We start from the raw sequence: 11,733 nt of genomic DNA on the forward strand, positions 1-11,733 counted from the left end.
TGTGTGTGTGTGTGTACCTGTGTGTGTGTGTGTGTGTGTGTGTGTGTGTGTGTGTGTGTGTGTGTGGAAGTAAACACACATAGAGGCAGACATGGTACATACATACAAAGTTAAGAGACGGGGCAATACAAGTGTCAAACTTTCTCCCCCGTAACACACAGACGCACACACACACACACACACACACACACACACACACACACACACACACACACACTTGAAGGTACCTCCCTACTTATAGAAAATATTCAGACGTTTCAAAAGTTATTTCTTTACAGTTCGTTTGCAGTGTGATGCAAATTCGCCGCGTTACGAAGGCTAGACCTCGACCTTATACAACCTGCCACGCCTCTACCTCATACTGACTGATACACCTCCGCCTTATACTCCGCTTTATACCCACTGATATTCCCCCACCTTATACCGACCCTCTACATGACCACCTTATACCAATTATTGCACCTCCACCTTATACAACTGTTGCACCTCCACTTTATACTCACTGTTATACCTCCACCTTATACTAACTGCTACATCTTCACCTTATAATAACTCCTACACCTCTATCTTACACCTACTACCACACCTGCACCACATCACGTCCTAGAAGCAATCACTTTAAAAATCCTTCCAATGATGAGAAATTCCACAAAGTCCTTTACATCAACTCGTCATACAAAATACTCACTGGGGCATTTTCACCTCTGACACTGGAATCTTGGAAGACGTAAAATCCAATAGCATACACGAGTCTTCCTGGAATTCAAGGACGGAACTAAAGATTCAAATTGGAACTCAGACACGAAAAAAAAAAAAGCTAAAAAGAGTCTCAGATTCAGGTAAGATTCATCCTGGAGTTCGGTGGCTAAGACTCCCTCTCTCAGCAAAGGATCAACCTCTGCCTCAGAGGTTATGAAGTGTTCCAGAGTTTTACTTGGAAAAGCGAGGCGAAAGAAAGATGCGACATGAGGCTTTTGAGGTCTACCAGCAAGAGGGAGGGTAAGGGACTTGCCTGTAAGATTGTCTATCGTGTTACACGCTCACGTGATCCGAATTTGGAATTCAGGCATTGATCCTTTTCTTCATAAGAAATGGAATCAAAGTTGTAGCCTCGCAGTTAGTTAGCCTTCCCGCCTACCACGCAAAAGATCCTGGGTTCGAGTCCTGTCTGTGGGAGGGCATTATGTGCTATATATATATATATATATATATATATATATATATATATATATATATATATATATATATATATATATATACTCTCTTTGGGTTCATTTAGATAAATGGCTGGTCGTCTACGGCCGAGGCTCAGGTGGGAAAAATAAATCAGTCTCGTACTTGACTGTAGTAGGGCGGTCGCCAGTCCTGGGAGAAAAAAACCCAGATTGATAAATCCTCCCATCATTTATGTGTAATGGCCTCGTTTGTTTGCAGCCTTAACCACCACGAACTATCGTGAAAAAAAAAGAATTTTTTCTTGTGTTTCAAGTTTGCGTTGCTTTAACGAATACGAACGCACGAATTTAGGGCACGAATTTCGAGGTTTTAACTCAGTCAAACGAAACAAATTGGTATCATCAAACAAGCCAACGAAAGACTAAGAAATAATATACCCTGTTAACCACAACCGAATGAAGGTTTAGGGAAAATATATTCCCATAAACTATGCTTGAAGAATTATGGAAAATATTAAATCTATGGACATAATAATTCCTAGAAAATAGACCAGAAAATAACTGGGTAGAAAATCTACTTCCGGAAAGCTACGTTGGCAACGCTGCTTCTCACCCAGGCCTGGGGAAATGGGGTTCGATCCCTCCACCCAGCCTGGGGAAATGGGGTTCGATCCCTCCACCCAGCCTGGGGAAATGGGGTTCGATCCCTCCACCCAGCTTGGGAAATGGGGTTCGATCCCTCCACTCAGCCTGGGGTTCAATCCCTCTCCACTACCGGGAAGCTGGGGTTCGAACCCAGAAAAAATGAACTCCCTCGGAAACGCGTTCGTAAACAACCAAATCCCATCTACACGAGATTTGGATAGATGATGATTCGATAGATTACGACGGATAGAAACTATCTCTTCTATCGTTCCTATCCAATCATCATTAGTGTAGGTGGATTACTATCTAAAAGTTAGTTAAGGTGAACTGGATGACCTCATTTGCATCCAACGCTTCGATGTATATCAACTGACTGTTATATTTCTCTCTTGTGTCTCCCCTGATGATGTGATTATTACACGAAAGTGCACTTGGGAACTTTTCGTGTTTCATTTTCCCCGTGGACTCATAGGAATATCTTGATCACGCGCAAAATTGTGATGCTTTTCAACACATATATATATATATATATATATATATATATATATATATATATATATATATATATATATATATATATATATATATATATTCTCTTCCATATTTGCTACCTCCGAAAACCCTATATCCTCGACTCTCTCTGTCTAGAGAGAGAGAGAGAGAGAGAGAGAGAGAGAGAGAGAGAGAGAGAGAGGTCCTGCCAAACAACAAATGAGAGAAATATGCCCTTGTTTGTCTTCGCCTAACTCGCCAACTGCCTCTCCGGCCGTTGTGCTCACCTTAAAACTCACGGAACAATGGTTCGAGCCCCCCGTGAACAAAAAAAAAAAAAAGAAAAATAAAATCCCTTACCATTATTTTTTGTCTTAACTTCTTTCCACTTCTTTCCACTTCCTCCTCTCTCCTCATTCTTTCCACTTCCTCCTCCCTCCTCAGTCTTTCCACTTCCTCCTCCCTCCTCAGTCTCTCTGCATTCCCCCACATCCACATTCCTTTCCTTGACCGCTATTTTCTCCCCCAACCCTTGTCTCTATCTGTCTGTATTGCTCACATCCTCTGGACGTTCATATTCACTTTGACAACTCTGTGTACGTGTGTGTGTGTGTGTGTGTGTGTGTGTTTGTGTGTGCCCGGGCTCCGCCCACACGAGTGTTTACACAGCCAATGGAAACCCTGGAAAGGTCTGCGTGGTATGGAGGTGGATCATTATGGGGTCGTCTGGTTCCACTGCATTGGACACGACAGGTGGGTAGTGGGTGGGTGGGTGTGGACACGACAGGTGGGTAGTGGGTGGGTGGGTGTGAACACGACAGGTGGGTCGTGGGGTGGGTAGGTGTGAACACGACAGGTGGGTAGTGGGTGGGTGGGTGTGGACACGACAGGTGGGTTGTGGGGTGGGTGGGTGTGGACACGACAGGTGGGTTGTGGGTGGGTGGGTGTGGACACGACAGGTGGGTTGTGGGGTGGGTAGGTGTGGACACGACAGGTGGGTTGTGGGTGGGTGGGTGTGGACACGACAGGTGGGTTGTGGGTGGGTGGGTGTGGACACGACAGGTGGGTAGTGGGGTGGGTAGGTGTGGACACGACAGGTGGGTCGTGGGGTGGGTAGGTGTGGACACGACAGGTGGGTTGTGGGGTGGGTGGGTGTGGACACGACAGGTGGGTTGTGGGGTGGGTGGGTGTGGACACGACAGGTGGGTTGTGGGGTGGGTGGGTGTGGACACGACAGGTGGGTAGTGGGTGGGTGGGTGTGGACACGACAGGTGAGTCGTGGGTGGGTGGGTGTGGACACGACAGGTGGGTTGTGGGTGGGTGGGTGTGGACACGACAGGTGGGTTGTGGGTGGGTGGGTGTGGACACGACAGGTGGGTTGTGGGGTGGGTAGGTGTGGACACGACAGGTGGGTTGTGGGTGGGTGGGTGTGGACACGACAGGTGGGTAGTGGGTGGGTGGGTGTGGACACGACAGGTGGGTAGTGGGTGGGTGGGTGTGGACACGACAGGTGGGTTGTGGGTGGGTGGGTGTGGACACGACAGGTGGGTTGTGGGGTGGGTAAGGTTGGAGTGGGCAAATGAGGTCGTTCCTTCGGTCGCTCGTAGCCTTACCCTTACCCCACCCCACTGGTCGTCCCAACACAGCTGTGCCCTGCCCTCCAGCTGGTGGTGAGATGCGTATTTTTCGCCTGACAGTAGGCGTAGATTTGGCCAAGGAGAGAGAGAGAGAGAGAGAGAGAGAGAGAGAGAGAGAGAGAGAGAGAGAGAGAGAGAGAGAGAGAGACGTAGAACGAAGAGTTAGGCCAAGACACGGCTGTAGCTACAGTATTGAGGTACTTATATGTTGATGTAAGGTTCAGCTGTAGCTACTGTAGTGAGGAATATATATATATATATATATATATATATATATATATATATATATATATATATATATATATATATATATATATATATATATATATATATATATATACACGTGTAACGACGAAGAAACTGTGGCAGCAAAATGTGGGGACGAACAAGCGACTCACGGCAGAGCGAGTAGCTAGTTCCAAAACAGAGCTTCGTAGAGCTATATGAGGTAGGTCTGGTGCGATACAATGATGTAGAAGCGAGGAACGAAGGAGCCTTTTGTATAAATGTTTGCTTATTGTGGACTCGTGGCTTAAAGGTAGCAGTATTATAACGATAGAGGATTTTCTTATCTGGTAATAAAGAACTTTGTCTTTGTGGATTGTTTCACAGTTGGCTATATCAATTGGTGCAATATTACAACATACCTATAGTTTCAATTGCCTTAACCTTACTGTTTATGGCACTTCAAACGAACCGAAGCAGAGACATTATTAGTTTCGTTAGAGCAGCAAGAAAACTCATCTTCAAAGAAAATGAAGCAACACTATGACTTCAAAGAAAACAGACCTAGAAATCATAGTATTTTTAGGGTACACTCTGCTAAAACTGGTTTCAATGTAAGATTGTCGGAGCTTACGTTACTGCAGGTCCTAGAGGACTGATGAATGTCTCTCATTCTTCGGTTAGTTAGCAGATAACGGTGGTTGGAGTTTCTTTATTTTTCTTATTATGGCAGAAGGTTGCATGGGGTATATATATATATATATATATATATATATATATATATATATATATATATATATATATATATATATATATGTATATATATATATATATATATATATATATATATATATATATATATATATATATATACATATATATATATATACATATATATATATATATATATATATATATATATATATATATATATATATATATATATATATATATATATATATATATATATACATATATATATATATATATATATATATATATATATATATATATATATATATATATATATATATATATATATATATATATATATATATATATATATATATATATATATATATATATATATATATATATATATATATATATATATATATATATAAATACACATATATATATATATATATATATATATATATATATATATATATATATATATATATATATATATATATATATATGTATATATATATATATATATATATATATATATATATATATATATATATATATATATATATATGTATGTATATATATATAAGAGTGAGTGCTCAAATTACAGAGGTATAAGTTTGTTGAGTATTCCTGGTAAATTATATGGGAGGGTATTGATTGAGAGGGTGAAGGCATGTACAGAGCATCAGATTGGGGAAGAGCAGTGCGGTTTCAGAAGTGGTAGAGGATGTGTGGATCAGGTGTTTGCTTTGAAGAATGTATGTGAGAAATACTTAGAAAAGCAAATGGATTTGTATGTAGCATTTATGGATCTGGAGAAGGCATATGATAGAGTTGATAGAGATGCTCTGTGGAAGGTATTAAGAATATATGGTGTGGGAGGCAAGTTGTTAGAAGCAGTGAAAAGTTTTTATCGAGGATGTAAGGCATGTGTACGTGTAGGAAGAGAGGAAAGTGATTGGTTCTCAGTGAATGTAGGTTTGCGGCAGGGGTGTGTGATGTCTCCATGGTTGTTTAATTTGTTTATGGATGGGGTTGTTAGGGAGGTAAATGCAAGAGTCCTGGAAAGAGGGGCAAGTATGAAGTCTGTTGGGGATGAGAGAGCTTGGGAAGTGAGTCAGTTGTTGTTCGCTGATGATACAGCGCTGGTGGCTGATTCATGTGAGAAACTGCAGAAGCTGGTGACTGAGTTTGGTAAAGTGTGTGGAAGAAGAAAGTTAAGAGTAAATGTGAATAAGAGCAAGGTTATTAGGTACAGTAGGGGTGAGGGTCAAGTCAATTGGGAGGTGAGTTTGAATGGAGAAAAACTGGAGGAAGTGAAGTGTTTTAGATATCTGGGAGTGGATCTGTCAGCGGATGGAACCATGGAAGCGGAAGTGGATCATAGGGTGGGGGAGGGGGCGAAAATTTTGGGAGCCTTGAAAAATGTGTGGAAGTCGAGAACATTATCTCGGAAAGCAAAAATGGGTATGTTTGAAGGAATAGTGGTTCCAACAATGTTGTATGGTTGCGAGGCGTGGGCTATGGATCTCTAGAGATGTGCGCAGGAGGATGGATGTGCTGGAAATGAGATGTTTGAGGACAATGTGTGGTGTGAGGTGGTTTGATCGAGTGAGTAACGTAAGGGTAAGAGAGATGTGTGGAAAAAAAAAGAGCGTGGTTGAGAGAGCAGAAGAGGGTGTTTTGAAATGGTTTGGGCACATGGAGAGAATGAGTGAGGAAAGATTGACCAAGAGGATATATGTGTCGGAGGTGGAGGGAACGAGGAGAAGAGGGAGACCAAATTGGAGGTGGAAAGATGGAGTGAAAAAGATTTTGTGTGATCGGGGCCTGAACATGCAGGAGGGTGAAAGGAGGGCAAGGAATAGAGTGAATTGGAGCGATGTGGTATACAGGGGTTGACGTGCTGTCAGTGGATTGAATCAAGGCATGTGAAGCGTCTGGGGTAAACCATGGAAAGCTGTGTAGGTATGTATATTTGCGTGTGTGGACGTATGTACATGTGTATGGGGGGGGGGGGGTTGGGCCATTTCTTTCGTCTGTTTCCTTGCGCTACCTCGCAAACGCGGGAGACGGCGACAAAGTATAAAAAAAAAAAAAAAAAAAAAAAATATATATATATATTATTTTGCTTTGTCGCTGTCTCCCGCGTTTGCGAGGTAGCGCAAGAAAACAGACGAAAGAAATGGCCCAACCCACCCCCATACACATGTATATACATACACGTCCACACCCGCAAATATACATACCCATACATCTCAATGTACACATATATATATACACTCAGACACATACATATATACACATGCACACAATTCACACTGTCTGCCTTTATTCATTCCCATCGCCACCTCGCCACACATGGAATAACATCCCCCTTCCCCCTCATGTGTGCGAGGTAGCGCTAGGAAAAGACAACAAAGGCCCCATTCGTTCACACTCAGTCTCTAGCTGTCATGCAATCATGCTGATTTGATTAGAACAATGAGAATTTGTTTAATCGTTATAACCTACAGTATCAATGGGGGCCCATCTCTTACTTTATCATACGACGTTTTAAATGTGTGCAACACAGATGGTTCTCTGGACACGCAAATTTCCACAATATCCCTCCGCAAAACGACACGTCCTGCTATAGATTACTCCGACGCTATTTTCCAAAAAGCTGTGAGGACTCCCTGACGTATAATCTAAAGCAAAATAAAGCTAAGATCCTCAAGCCAGAAAGAGGATCCTCGAGGTTAGTATGGTGAAGACCAATCACTCTAAGTCAGCATTAGACCAGTCATTACCATGATAACCAGATACACTGACAAACTAATCCATCGACTCACTGTTACTTCCTCGTACATGCAATAATCTTGATCCTGACTTTGTCTCCATTACAAATTCTGGCGGGAAGTCTCTTGAACCGGTTTGAACACAATGAGTCAGTCTCTTGAACCGGTTTGAACACAATCACACACTCGTTGAGATCCGTGGACGCTTCCGAAGCCTTTTCCTGTTTCAAACAGGAAACTTAGAAATGAAGAATCTCACTAAAGTCCCTTCGTATATTAGTGATTAAAAAGATACGTTCTCTGAGACCGAATCTAACCTAACCTAACCCAACCTAACCCAACCTAACCCTTTACAGTTTATTCATGCTTCAGTGGTGGGTTGAATCAGATCAAACAACTGGGCAATTTTCACCGGTACTACAAACAAAATCATAAAAACAAATTAACAACCGATACAGAAGTCAATTGAGAAACTTTATTGATTCAATAACAAAGCAATACAACCCCTCATGATGTACAAATATCATAAATGAAATGCCGAAACCCTCGAAGATTCAACGAAGCTTAGGCATTGCTTCGAGATGTGTGTTGATGTTGGCAGGTGTTTTCATAACAATTTGATAATAATAACACCTGATAACTACACTTTCAAACTTGCTGTTTTCATGTAGTTACAAAAATAATGAAATTTAGACTATTTGACGTATCTAACAGTTCTTCCGAAAGGCGACAACATCAGCACAACGAAAAACTTCTGAGGAGAACGAAACAGGTTAGTGAAAAAGTCACGTTAGTCGTTGACGCGTTTCATAAGTCATGACGTCGTGAACGAAAGGTCATCAGTTGACCAGATTCGTCAGTCATCTGTTGGGAAGAACATTCGTCATTGGGTGTATCTGTCTATCAAAAGAAATCGTTGGTAAAACTTGATTGCTCTCTCAAAGTTTGCTTATGACTACGTCGGGATACGAAAAAGAATACGAAGCTTCGATTGAATTTCGGATTACAATCTGGGTATGAGAATAGCTGCCAAACCAAGTCTATTTATCATTTTTAGATGAGGCTGACCTACACTGGGGTAGTCCTGGATCTTCTCTACTTATCCTTAGATTCAAAGCATTTCAAGAAAAAAAAGAAAAGCATCATATTCCCAGCATTAGGTTCAGAGACTATCAATCTGTGTGTACTTAGGTTCACATAACATCGTCTGCAGTTTTGTTTGAGTCGTAACCGTGAGCGTACCTCCGCCATCTGGTCCTAGTGTTATTGTTTTGTTGGTGACGTAGAACTAAGAGTTAGGTCAAGACACGGCTGTAGCTACATTAGTGAGGTTCTTATAAGTTGATGTAAGGTTCAGCTGTAGCTACTGTAGTGAGGTACTCATACGTTGATGTAAGGTTTAGCTGTAGCTGCTGTAGTGAGGTACTCATAAGCTGATGTAAGGTTCAGCTGTGGCTACTGTAGTGAGGTACTTATAATTTGATGGAAGGTTAATCATATGCACCACTGTTGAGAGATATTGGTTCAGGATATATGTGAAGGTGACAACCTTCTGTGTGATGGCTTCACCCATCTTTGCTGTCAGTCAGTTCACGGTGGACGCATCATCAACAACAACAACAAGTCGCATAGGTTCGAATCCTGGTTACGGTAGTCAGTCCACAGTCAACCCAACTGTTCATCCACCCCTAGGAGGTTGGTCTATAAAATGGGTACCTGGCTCAGGCAAGGATATATATTGATATGACTGTGCCTATGCTTATCCACCATGATAAACTCGCCCCTCTATAAGTAGCAGAGACAGGCTTACATTTCTAAGAAAAGTTAGATTTAATCATGAAATACATAAAATCCTCCATATTACTCTTGATGTTTGGGCTACCAATCAGGTGATAGAGCTATGGGGAAACTATTTTTTCTTCGTCTACGAATCTTTTACTTTTTTATTGTGTTCTACTAGCTTATTTCAACCCAACTTAGGTAGTTTGGATGGCATAGGCTATATTGCTGGTATATTTCGGCTAATTTTGATATGTTTATTGGTTTTATCACTGCCCTCTTACTATCTTTATTCTTGTTTCCACCTTGAATATTAGAAATGTGAGAAATCTTAGATATAATAGTTACCTGCTTAAATTTTTCATTTTCTCTGATTATTTAGTTCTCGTTTTCTTTTATAAGGTTTTCTCTATCGGTAGCTTAATTCTTATATTGGTACTAGTAGTAAAGTGGCAGTATCATTACCATCAATCATCACATCTCTGGGCAAATGTGGCATTAGGAGGTATGATGCTATCGGTGGTAAACATAACAAAAATATCGGCAGTCAAGACATTTGTGTCGGAGAGTATACAGTTATTGGTGCTCATAAATCGAGAATCAAGACTATATCATCGAAAAGTGTACAGATATGGTCGGATGTATGACCCTTATAAGGTGAACAAATATTTGTAGAGTTGTAGCGGGAAGAAGTTCTACATTCGTGGAGCCCAATCCATTAAACTAACACTACCATTAAGTAGAGTTTTAAACATTTGTATATACCCCCGACATTCACACTTTTCATTAATCTCTTCCATCTAATCACCAAATCAGTACTTCATTTCTCTCTTTCCAACAGGCTTTTAGCCCAGATTCTCGTCATGGCGTCTGGTTACCTTGTCACTGCCTCTCAATATCGTTCAGCTGATTTAGAAACTTGAAGGCTATAGATTTGATCAAGTCTCTCTTCTGTCTCTTCTCTCTTCGATGGTAGCCAGCTCCTCTGTGGCCTTCAACGTTGTAGCTCATCTCTCACAATGCAGGTGTCAGATCAGCTACCCTCTTCTGCCCTATCTATCACAGGTCTATCTCTGTACTTCTGTAGCTGTGGTGACCAGACTTCAGAATCATAATATTTTTTGGCGAGGAACACATTTTCTACCTATCCATCTTTCTGATCCAAGTTTGAGCTCATCCTGTCATAGAGATTTATAGAGCATAACTTCCTTTCCCTCAGTGTGTGTTGTCTTCCACTTATAATCTCTCTCCTTGGCGGGTATTCGTCCAGATGTTATGCAAGAATATTTGTGGAAGAATATTCCTGTAACATCAGACATACCATGCTCTGCATGGGCTACATGTACACATTTATTAAGGCACAATTTTATCCACTTGATATATTAGGTGATAATCAGGAAACTGGAGTATAACATAGTGATATATATTTTTTTCAGAACCAAAAGGTGACCCGTGCCAGAGTGGGAAGTGATTTCTGTCGTAAGAAGAGAAATAGATCATAGTAAGCTTTCTTCTGACCCCAAATGTAATGAATTCAAATCCTGCATAAGATAGGCTTAAGCAGGTTTATCGAGTCAAACACGGTTTAAGAAATCGGTCATCACATATCAGTTTGCTTTTGAACGTCCTCGTAGAGAGAATTTGGTGACCCCCTTCCCACAGGGAAGCCAAGAGGTAACATAGTGGCTCCTGGGGAGGTGGTGAGAGGAGCTGAGAGCCTACGTAAGAGTCAAAAGTCAGCGACGAATATTAACCTTCATAAGAATTATATCTTAATCACATTTCCTGTTTTCTTAATGAATTACTTTAACAATGTTTTATATATTTCATCTACCCTCTTATGGGCCCCTCACAGAGGCGCGGGCCTCCCGTGTCTTTGCCTGGGTAACCGTGCCTTCTCTGGGCACCACCCAGTGACCCTGACCTTCATCGCGTCTCATACTGGCAAGTTTGACCGAGGTCTGGGGACGTCTGGTATCAACCTGTGGCTCATCATAGGTCATCAAAGTCCATAGCAATAACCTCTGTATCTCTTTCGTTATGTAACAACATGTAAGAAGATAGTTGTTGCTACACGTCTTCACTCCATGTTAAGTTAGCGCTGCCAGACGAAGATTACATAAATTACATTCATAACTGTGCATCTGTTTATATATCATGATCATTCTTCTAGCCCCTACGTAGGGTTTGTTAAGATAAAACTGTTCAGTATATAATGGAACCAGCAAAAGCTCTTATAGTTAGTGTTAATATATGTGCTGTACAACATTTTATCCAGCCACTTGGCTTGTCTACCCAGAGATA

Source organism: Panulirus ornatus, chromosome 19 (genome assembly GCF_036320965.1).
Source record: "Panulirus ornatus isolate Po-2019 chromosome 19, ASM3632096v1, whole genome shotgun sequence".
Lineage (NCBI taxonomy): Eukaryota > Metazoa > Arthropoda > Malacostraca > Decapoda > Palinuridae > Panulirus > Panulirus ornatus.